The following is an 11523-nucleotide window of genomic DNA, read 5'->3' as shown; positions in this document are numbered from 1 at the left end:
TCATTTCTGTCCTGGTTCTGTGACCACTGATGCCAGACAGACAGTCTCTGAGGAGTATTGATAAAGGCTGCAGTTATGTTATTTTGTAAGGACCCTGTCCAGAAGACAATGGCAAACCATTTCTGTAGAATTTGCCAAGAACAATCATAGTCATAGACCATGATCACCCATGTCAAATGACACAACATGTGATAATGATGAATTAATAAACTTGCTGTAAGTGACAGACAACAATGGACAATAAGGTGGAGCATTGCAGGAGGGGTGTTGGACAGGTGGCAGAGGAGGTGCAAATATGAGTGAACATATCTATCTGGGCTCAGACACAGGTGGTTTGCTTATAGTTTCCTAGTACCGATCTCCTTCCTCGACTCCTCGCACCCTGGGTCCTCTTTATCCTTAAATCTATCCATCCCACATGCATAAACTCATCACACTATAATAACTTCAAGGTGTTTGGACGAAGTTCAAGGTACAGTACTGTGCAAAACTCTTGGGCACATGGTCATAGCTAGGCAATGCAAGACTTCCACAGTACTCTAGTAATTTTGTGTTGCATTGCACTGCTGCCACACAAAAGAAAACAAATTTCATGACAAATAAGAGTAATGATACTGAGAGTGGGAAAGGGGGAGAGCGAGGGGAATCAGGTTGGCAAAGGGAGAAAGGAGTGGGAAGCACCAGAGAGGCATTCTGCGATTATCAATAAGCCAATTGCTTGGACTTAAAATAACTTGGTCTCGTGTCTCAGGGTTGGGTGTCTCTACACTTGCACCAACCCCACCACTGTAACTCTTCCTCTGCCACCTGCCCAACACCCCTCCTGCAATGCTCCACCTTCCCCATTCCCAACATCTTTTGTTCCACCAGATTAACAAACTTTCTCTTTGCTCCACATTGACAAATACAGTACACTGCAAATGCTTTAGGCACCCGAGAAATAGATAGACTATGATAATTATTCACACCCATTGGAAGTTTTTGTGTTTTATTAGAAACATAGAAAATCTAAAGCACAATACAGGTCTTTGACCCACAATGCCGTGCTGAACATATGCTTACTTTAGAAATTATCTAGGGTTACCCATAGCCCTCCATTTTTCTAAGCTCAATGTACCTATCCAGGAGTCTCTTATAAGACCCTATCGCATCTGCCTTCACCACCATCCCCAGCAGCCCATCCCATGCACTCACCACTCTCTGTAAAAAAAAACAACTTACCCTTGAAATCTTCTCTTTACCTACTTCCAAAACTGTGTCCTCCCATGTTAGACATTTCAGCCCTGGGAAAAAGCCTCTATCCACATGATCAATGCCTCTCATCATCTTATACACCTCCATCAGGTCACCTATCATCCTCTGCCTCTCCAAGGAAAAAAAGTCGAGTTCACTCAACCTATTCTCATAAGGCATGCTCCCCAATCCAGGCAACATCCTTGTACATCTCCTCAGCACCCTTTCTATGGTTACCACATCCTTCCTGTACTGAGGTGACCAGAACTGAGCACAGTACTCCAAGTGGGGGCTGACCAGGGTCCTGTACAGCTGTAACATTACCTCTCAGCTCCTAAATTCAATCCCATGATTGATGATGGCCAATGCACCATATGCCTTCTTAACCTCAGAGTCAACCTGTGCAGCAGCTTTGAGTGTCCTATGGACCCCAAGATCCCTCTGATCCTCCACACTGCCAAGAGTCTTAACATTAACACCTTATTCTGCCATCATACTTGACCTACCAAAATGAACCACCTCACACTTATCCGGGTTGAATGCCATCTGCCACTTCTCAGTGCAGTTTTGCATCCAATGGATGTCCTGCTGTAACCTCTGACAGCCCTCCACACCATCCACAACACCCTCAACCTTTCTGTCATCAACAAATTTACTAACCCATCCCTCCACTTCCTCATCTAGGTCAATTATAAAAACCACGAAGAGAAGACATCCCAGAACAGATCCCTGAGGCACACCACTGGTCACCAACCATGCAGAATATGACCCATCTACAACCACTCTTTCCCTTCTGTGGGCAAACCAATTCTAGATCCACAAAGCAAGGTCCCTTTGGATCCCATACCTCCTTACTTTCTCAATAAGCCTTGCATGGGGTACCTTGTCAAATGCCTTGCTGAAATCCATATACACTACATATACTGCTCAACCTTCAATGCGTTTAGTCACATCCTCAAAAAATTCAATCAGGCTCATAAGACACGACCTGCCTTTGACAAACCCATGCTGACTATTCCTAATCATATTATGCCTCTCCAAATGTTCATAAATCGTTCCTCTCAGTATCTTTTCCATCAACTTACCAACCACTGAAGTAAGACTCACTGGTCTATAATTTCCTGGACTATCTCTACTCTCTTTCTTGAATAAGGGAACAACACTTGCAACACTCCAATCCTTCAGAACCTCTCCTGTCCCCATTGATGATGTAAGGATCTTTACCAGAGGCTCAGCCTCACATGTACCTCACAGTAGCCTGTGGTACATCTTGTCCAGTCTCGGAGACTTATCCAATTTGATGCTTTTCAAAAGCTCCAGCACATCATCTTTCTTAATGTCTATATGCTCAAGCTTTTCAGTCCGCTGTAGGTCATCCCTACAATCACCAAGATCCTTTTCCTTAGTGAATACTGAAGCACAATATTCATTAAGTATCTCTGCCATCTCCTCCAGTTCCATACACACTTTTCCACTGTCACACTTGATTGGTCCTATTCCCTCATGTCTTATCCTCTTGCTCTTCACATGCTCGTAGAATGCCTCGGGGTTTTCCTTTATCCTGTCTGCCAAGGCCTTCTCCTGGCCTCTTCTGGCTCTCCTAATTTCATTCTTAAGCTCCTTCCTGTAGTCTTATAATCTTATAGATCTCTATCATTACCTAGGTTTTGTTTTGAACCTTTCATAAGCTTTTCTTTTCTTCTTGACTAGATTTTCAATAGCCTTTGTACACCACGGTTCCTGTACGCTACCATCCTTTCCCTGTCTCATTGGAACGTACCTATGCAGAACGCCACACAAAATCCCATGAACATTTGGAATATTTCTGCTGTACATTTGCTTGAGAACATCTGTTCCCAATTCTTGCTTCCAAGTTCTTGCCTGATAGCTTCCTATTTCCCCTTACTCCAATTAAATGCTTTCCTAACTTGTCTGTTCCTATCACTCTCCAATGCTGTGGTAAGGGAGATAGAATTGTGATCACCATCTCCAAAATGCTCTCCCACTGAGAGACCTGACACCTGACCAGGTTCATTTCCCAATACCAGATCAAGTACAGCCTCTTCTCTTGTAGGCTTATCTACATATTGTGTCAGGAAACCTTCTCGAACACACCTAACAAATTCCACCCCATCTAACCCCTTGCTCTAGGGAGATGGCAATCAATATTTGGGAAATAAATCTCCCACCATGACAACCCTGTTATAGAACATAGAATAATACAGGCCCTTCAGCCTACAATGTTGTGCCGACCCTTAAACCCTGTCTACCATATAACCCCCCACCTTAAATTCCTCCATATACCTGTCTAGTAGTCTCTTAAATTTCACTAGTGTATCTGCCTCCACCACTGACTCAGGCAGTGCATTCCACGCTCCAAACACTCTCTGAGTAAAAAACCTTCCTCTAATATCCCCCTTGAACTTCCCTCCCCTTACCTTAAAGCCATGTCCTCTTGTACTGAGCAGTGGTGCCCTGGGGAAGAGGCACTGGCTGTCCACTCTATCTATTCCTCTTAATATCTTGTATGTTGCTATCGTGTCTCCTCTCATCCTCCTTCTCTCCAAGAGTAAAGCCCAAGCTCCCTTAATCTCTGATCATAATCCATACTCTCTAAACCAGGCAGCCTCCTTGTAAATCCCCTCTGTACCGTTTACAATGCTTCCACATCCTTTCTATAGTGAGGAGACCAGAACTGGACACAGTACTCCAAGTGTGGCCTAATCAGAGTTTTATAGAGCAGCATCATTACCCCGCGACTCTTAACCTTTATCAATCGATTTATGAAAGCTAACACTCCATAAGCTTTCTTAACTATCCTATCTACCTGTGAGGCAACTTTCAGGAATCTGTGGACATATACTGCCAGATCCCTCTGCTCCTCCACACCACTAGGTATTCTGCCATTTACTTTGTACTCTGCCTTGGAGTTTGTCTTTCCAAAGTGTACCACCTCACATTTCTCCGGGTTGAACTCCAGCTGTCACTTCTCAGACCACTTCTGCATCCCATCAATGTCTCTCTGCAATCTTCGACAATCCTCTACACTATCCACAACACCACCAACCTTTGTGTCGTCTGCAAACTTGCCAACCCACCCTTCTACCCCCACATCAAGGTCGTTAATAAAAATCATGTAAATTAGAAGTCCCAGAACTGATCCTTGTGGGACACCACTAGTCACAACCCTCCAATCTGAATATACTCCCTCCACCACGGCCTTCTGCTTTCTGCAGGTAAGCCCATTCTGAATCCACTTGGCCAAACTTCCCTGGATCCCATGCCTTCTGACTTTTTGAATCCTACCGTGTGCAACCTTGTCAAATGCCTTACTAAAATCCATGTAAATCACATCCACTGCACTACCCTTATCTATATGCCTGGTCACCTCCTCAAAATACTATTATCAGGCTTGTTAAACACGATCTGCCCTTCAGACTATGATTCTCTAAATGCCCATAGATTCTATCTCTAAGAATCTTTTCCAACAGCTTTCCCGCCACAGATGTAAGGCTCACTGGTCTATAATTACCCGGATATCCCTACTACCTTTTTTGAACAAGGGGACACCATTTGCCTCCCTCCAGTCCTCCGGTACCATTCCCGTGGACAACAATTATTACAACCTTCCAGAATCTGTCTTCCTACCTGCTCCTCGATGTCCCTGTTACCATTGGGTGGTCTATAAAAACACCCAGTAGAATCATTGAGCCCTATCTGTTCCTAACTTCCACCCACAGAGACTCAGTAGACAATCCCTCCATGACTCCCTCCTTTTCTGCAGCCATGACACTATCTCTGGTCAGCAGTGCCATGCTCACACCACTTTTGCCTCCGTCCCTGTCCTTTCTGACACATCTATAGCCTGGCACTCTAATTACAGCTTTGTAACATTGTTTTATAACATTGAATCACAGTGGATTTACTTTGGCTTTTTTGACTAATTAACAGAAAAGAGTTTCACGTCAAAGTAAAAACAAATTTTTCTACAAATTGGTCTAAACTTTCAGAATGATTAAATGCAAAATAATTGATTGCATAATTACTCACCCCCTTCAAGTCATAATTTAGTAGATGCACCTTTGGCAGAAATTACACCCTTGAGTCTGTCAGCTTTGCACATCTGGTCTCTGCAATTTTTCCCCATTCTTCTTTACAAAATCGCTCAAGCTCTGTCAGATTGCATGGGAATCGTGAGTGAACAGCCTTCTTTAAGTCCAGCCACAAATTCTCAATTAGATTGAGGCCTGGACTCCTACTTTTCCACTCCAGGATACTGACTTTGTTGTTTTTAAGCTATTCCTGTGTAGCTTTGGCTTTATGCTTGGCCTTATTGCCCTGCTGAAAAATCTTCTCCCAAGTTCCTGCAGACTGCATCAAGTTTTACTCCAGGATTCCCCTGCATTTTGCAGCATTCATTTCATCCTCCACCTTCAGAAGCCTTCCCAGAACTGCTGCAGTGAAACATTCCCACAGCATGATGCATGTGCCACCATGCTTCATGGTAGGCATGGTGTACAGTGTTTGGCTCACACTGAGTTTAGACCGAAGACCAAAAAGCTGAACTTTGGTTTCATCAGACCATGAAACCTTCTTCCAGCTGACTTAAGAGTCTCCCACATGCCTTCTGGCAAACTCTAGCTGACATTTTGTGAGAGTCCTTTTTCCCATCAGTGGCTTTCTCTTTGCCACTCTCCCATGACGCTGTGACTGGTGAGACACCCGGGCAACAGTTGTAGTATACACAGTCTCTCCCATCTCAGCCACTGAAGCTTGTAACCCCTCCAGAGTTGTCATAGGTCTCTTGGTGACCTCCCTCACTAGTCCCCTTTTTGCACCGTCACTCAGTTTTTGAGGATGTCCTGCTCGAGGCAGATTTACAACTGTGTCATATTCTTTCCGTTTCTAATTGACAACTGTACTCCAAATGATATCCAGTGATTTGGAAATTTTCATATACAGGGTATCCAGTTCCTGATATGAAAATAACCTTTTCACAGACTTGCTTAGAGTGTTCTTTTGTCTCAATGGTGTAATTTTTGCCAGGAGACTGACTCACCAACAGTTGGACCTTACAGATACTGGCATATTTTCACTAGAATCAATTGAAACACCTTGACTGCACACAGGTGATCTCCATTTAACTAATTACGTGACTTCTAAAACCAATTGGTTGCACTGGTGATGATTTGGTGTATCATGTTAAACGGGGGTGAAGACAAAATTGAATTGTATGGTGTTTTATATTTGTAATCAATTTCGTTCACTTTGTAGAGATTTGTTTTCACTTTGACACAAAAGAGTCTTTTTCTGTTGATCAGTGTCAAAAATAGTCAATTTAAATCCACTGTGATTCAGTGTTGTAAAGTAAAAAAAGTCTCCCCTTCCCACCTCTATCCCTTTTCCTCTCTGTAGGTACTCCACACCTGTCTGTTACCACGTACCTTCTCCCATTCAGAAGTCTGCTGCTCCAGGGAGTTAAAATCTTGGGTAAGATGACTACCCATGATGCTGAATTATTTGCAGGCTTGAGGAAATCTCCATTCAGCTGCCCATTACTTTAAGAGGCTGATGAGCAGATCATCCCCTCGAAACCGGGCCACACTATCTGAGAGTCACTATTGTCACACGTGCATATAGGGGGAGGAATGGCGCTCAAATTTTCATTCATTGTGACCTTCATACTGGGGAAAGTAATGATTGAGACAGATAGTGATATGCTCAGACTGTTGCTGAGTGGGGAGAGGGCGGTATGGGGGGAGTCTGCAAAGCTCTTGAATGTGGCTGTATTGATCTTTTCAGGATTTCTTGCTAAAAATCTCTTGGGAAATTGTAGCTTCTGATTGACCATAGGTTTTCATAGGTGTTCTTGGAACAGAATTTCCCCTTTTTAGAATGCTAAACACATGCCGTATGTAGCATTATCCATAAAGTTAAGTGATGAAATAGGATATATATTTCACATTGTATTGCTACGATCAGGAAGGAAGTACAGAAGCCTGAAGGCTTAAAATATTAAATCTGATTCTGATTCATATTGGTACTTTGTTGAAGAGCCCAGTGACCCTGTTATTGACTCAGAGATGAAAGCACTATCTCCACAACACCTACAGAGCTGTATGTTAAAAGGGTTTCATGGAGGTGAGGGCAAACAAGACACATCAGGCATGATTTTCAATGATATTTGGAGATGCTGCAACTTTATTTTTGTCCTGGCATCTCCAATCTTTTTGACATTTTCTAACCGAAGCAGATGTCTCACCATGTGGAATGGTGCCAAATTATAAAGTGAAAATGAAAACTGTTTGTTGTACAGTTGCAAAATTGGAAATCCATACACTAAATTTACTGTCTAGTTTGCAGTTCATAATTGTTTCTGCCTAATGTTAGATCGTAAATATTTAATCACACGAACATTGTTTTTCATCATTATGGAAAACTCTAATGGCATCTAAGAACCAATAACCAGGATACAATAGAATTACATTGACATTCATTATCTGCAAGTGTTTTTTCTATCTAGATCTTAATGCAAGCTGGAATTTGCAGAACAATGTTTTGCAAAAAAAAATTACAAAATGCATTTTAAATTATAGCCATAATTATTGAATGACTGATTTTTAAATTGCAGTTATTTTGATGAATGGGACAGCTAATACAACTATTCACTCAATACTTCTAGTTAAAGAAACAGCAGATTTGTCTAAATAGACGTGAAATATCTTTCATGCTTTTAAAACATTTTTGATTGCAGCTGTTCTAAAATCAATATTGCCCAGAGAAATTGAGATGAAGCAAATCAATAAAAGGGGAAAAGAAAATAGTATTTGTGACAAAATAAATGGCTCTTTACTTGCAACCTTTCCAAGCTTCAAAAGCAGATTTTGGAAATAATAGCTGTACTGCTGGCCTTCTATGTGTTCTGGAAGGGTTCCCATCAACTGGACGATAGCATCTGGAAAATTGTGTAAAAAAAGCTGACCTCTTTAAAATAGAAGCATACAGCCTTGTAAATGAGTGGAACAACTATCTATCAGTGAGATACCTGGGAACTGTCCGACTGAAATGATTACATGGGCAGGGGATGTACTCTGTGGTTTAGAAGAACGAGAGGTGATCTTATTGGAGCATTCAACGTTTGTATTGGTATTAAGAGAGCAGACATATTATGGATTTTCTGGAGCTAGAGAAAATAAAGAGATAACCAGTCAGAGCGGAGATAATAAGAAATTTCTTCAAGTGCGCACTTAAGTTTAAAAATGTTCTACATGAGATGTGGAAGCTCAGTCACTGAATATATTCAAGACAGAAATTGTTTTTTTTGAGAGGGTAGTGCTGATAAGGGAATCAAGAGATCTGGGATTATTATCAGAAAGAGGCACTGAGTTTAAAGACCAACCATGATGATCAGATTTGAAGCATTCCATATCAGCAAAATCTATCCATTTGTTTCTCCTTAATCACAAAAGAAACACTGATTTATCAAATATGATTTCCTATTCACAAATTCATGATGATTCTGCCGATTTTGGTTACTTTTTCTGCCCAGTTACCATTTCTTTACGCTGAGAATCTATCATTTTAGTGCACCTAATGGGTTAACTAGGATACATCCTCTACAAAACGCTGGAGGAACTTAGCAGGACAAACTGCATCTATGGAGGGAAATGTCAGTTTTTTCAGGTTGACTCCTATCATCAGGACTGATGGATCTTGACCAAAAACGTCAACAGTCCATTTCCCTTCGTAGGTACTGTGTGAGTGTTGTTTCTCTAGCATTGTGTGTGCTACACCAGTATTCCATCATCTGCAGTCTCTCTTGTGTTTGTGTACATCTGCTTCTGTTTCTTACATTCTTAAGTTAGCAACTCACCAAAGTTGATACTGAAAGTAATTTTCATTGATGGAATGCAGGCTGAGTTTCATAATGTTTGCATGTGCAAACAAGGTGTTTTATCTTTCTTGCTATCCCAGTATGCAATAAATTAAGTTAGCCTTGAATCTATTCAGTGACTTAAAATGGGAATGATCCATGTCATTCTTATTCATTGCTACTTGTGCACAATTGCAGCCATGCTGAAAATCCTTTTTCATTTTCACTGGAATTTTTCATCATACCTACAACTTCTACCATTTTAGTAGATGCTTCGATCCACTACTCCAAATACATGTCTGACATGTTATAATCATGTTTGCACAGCCCCATTGCAAACCCAGTATGTATTGATTACCCTGGTGTCAAAAAACAAACAATAGAAGACGGATAATCATCATCAATTATTTTTATGAGGTAATTGCATTGGTATATTGGAACCAATTCTTATACCTGCTCAGTGTTATAATCTCCTGCTCAGATATGTGTTGTAATCGCTGGAAAGATCAGCGAATTTCTTTCATTAGAGGCAAAGAAGAATGAACTGGGCATTTTTTTTTACTAAACTCTTATCAGATTATGGAAACACTTGGCTACCTTTTGCAAAACAAACCATACACTAAGAATCCTTTGGGCATTTATATTCTCAGAAAAGCAAACCTGATGCTCCCTTGCATCAACATCTTTGACATGGTAAATTAGAGGCTTATTTTCTTCGTTAAGGGCTTCCTTGGAACAATAATAAATGAACAATTTCATTAAGTACCAAAACAAAATATATCAATAACATTCCTGAAATTTTAACCATTGACATATGGCAATTTTCTACAGTGGAAAAAGTTGGGTTCAATAGCTTGGTGTCAAATCTACAGTATAATCTGCCAATATTCATCTTCTCCAAGACCGGTGTGTCAAGAATATATAAGTGAAAGAATCTATAACATTATTACCATAAGGCAGAAGGTCCCTATAGCTACTTTACAGTTGGCATTTGTATAAACAATAAAACTAGAGGCAACATTACCCAACTAATCACTGCATAGAATTTGATTCTTCTACATATCACTGCTCTGCTTGAACTTAAGCAGAATAAATTCAAGACTAAGAAAGCTTATAAGAGGGAGATTGAAAATCTGGCTGAGTTGTGCCACAACCACCACCTCTTACTCATTGTTAGCAAGACCAAAGAGCTGATTACTGACTACAAAAGGAGAAAACTGTAGGTCCATCAGAGGTAGAGGGGGTCAACAACTTTAAATTCCTGTCCTGGGCCCAATATGTAAATACAATTGCAAATAAAAGCACAGCAACACCTCTGCTTAGGAGTTTGCAAAGATACGGCATGACATCTAAAACCCTGACAAACTTGTATAGGTGTGCGGTGGAGAGAATATCGACTGGCTGCATCGCAGCCTGGTATAGAAAAAACAATGCCCTTGTATGCAAAATGCTCCAGGAAGTAGTGATACAAGCCAATCCATCGTGGATAAAGCCCTCCTCTTCACTGAGCACATCTGCAGGAAAGCAGCATCCATCAAGGACCCCCATCAACCAGGCATGCTCACTGCTGCTACCAGGAAAAGTGTAAAGGAACAGTTATTACACCTCAGCCATCAAGTTCCTGAACCTGAACTTCACTTGCCCACAACCTATCGACTCACTTTCAAGGACTCTGCACCTCATGTTCTTAATATTTATTATTTGCTTGCTTGTAAGCTTTTCTTTTTTTCTATTTGCACGGTTTGATGTATTTTGCACACTGGTGTGGTCTTTCATTGAGAGTATTATGGTTAATGGATTTATTGGATATACCGACAAGAAAATGAATCTCAGGGTTGTATATGGTGACATATACGTACTTTGATAATAAATTTACTTTGAACTTTGAAGCTGAAGAAATGTAAGAAGCATTTGAATTCTTCATAGTAGCTCGAATAAGCATTTCAATATTAACACATAGTTATTCACTACCTTCCTAGGTAATGATAGTAAAGCCATCTAGACTCAGCGAATGTTTAGATTCATATTGCTTAATATATTATCTGAACACGTCTGTTGCTTATCAGGGGCAAAATGCTGAATAAATCATGGGAAAAACGTCCCAGAAACAAACGATGCCAAACGTCCCAACCAACTGGATCACCTGATTCTACATGCTTGAATGCCTTCCGGAATGCAATCTTGTGGAACTAATCCATCACCATCAACAGTAATTAATTAAGTGTTTCTGTTAAAGCAAATGCTGCAGTTGACAGGAAGGAAGTGACAGCTAACTGGAATCTGACCAAGTACTTAGTTTTCACCATAGGTGACTTATTTAAAACCAAGACTTGATAAACAGGATGAGTGAATAAAAACAGTAATTCTGCCACTTGGTACATAAATTTCACAACTCAAGACATCTTTGTTAAACTTAT

Source organism: Hypanus sabinus, chromosome 13 (assembly GCF_030144855.1).
Source record: "Hypanus sabinus isolate sHypSab1 chromosome 13, sHypSab1.hap1, whole genome shotgun sequence".
In the NCBI taxonomy this organism is placed as follows: Eukaryota; Metazoa; Chordata; class Chondrichthyes; order Myliobatiformes; family Dasyatidae; genus Hypanus; species Hypanus sabinus.
Note: the sequence above shows the minus strand (reverse complement) of the source record.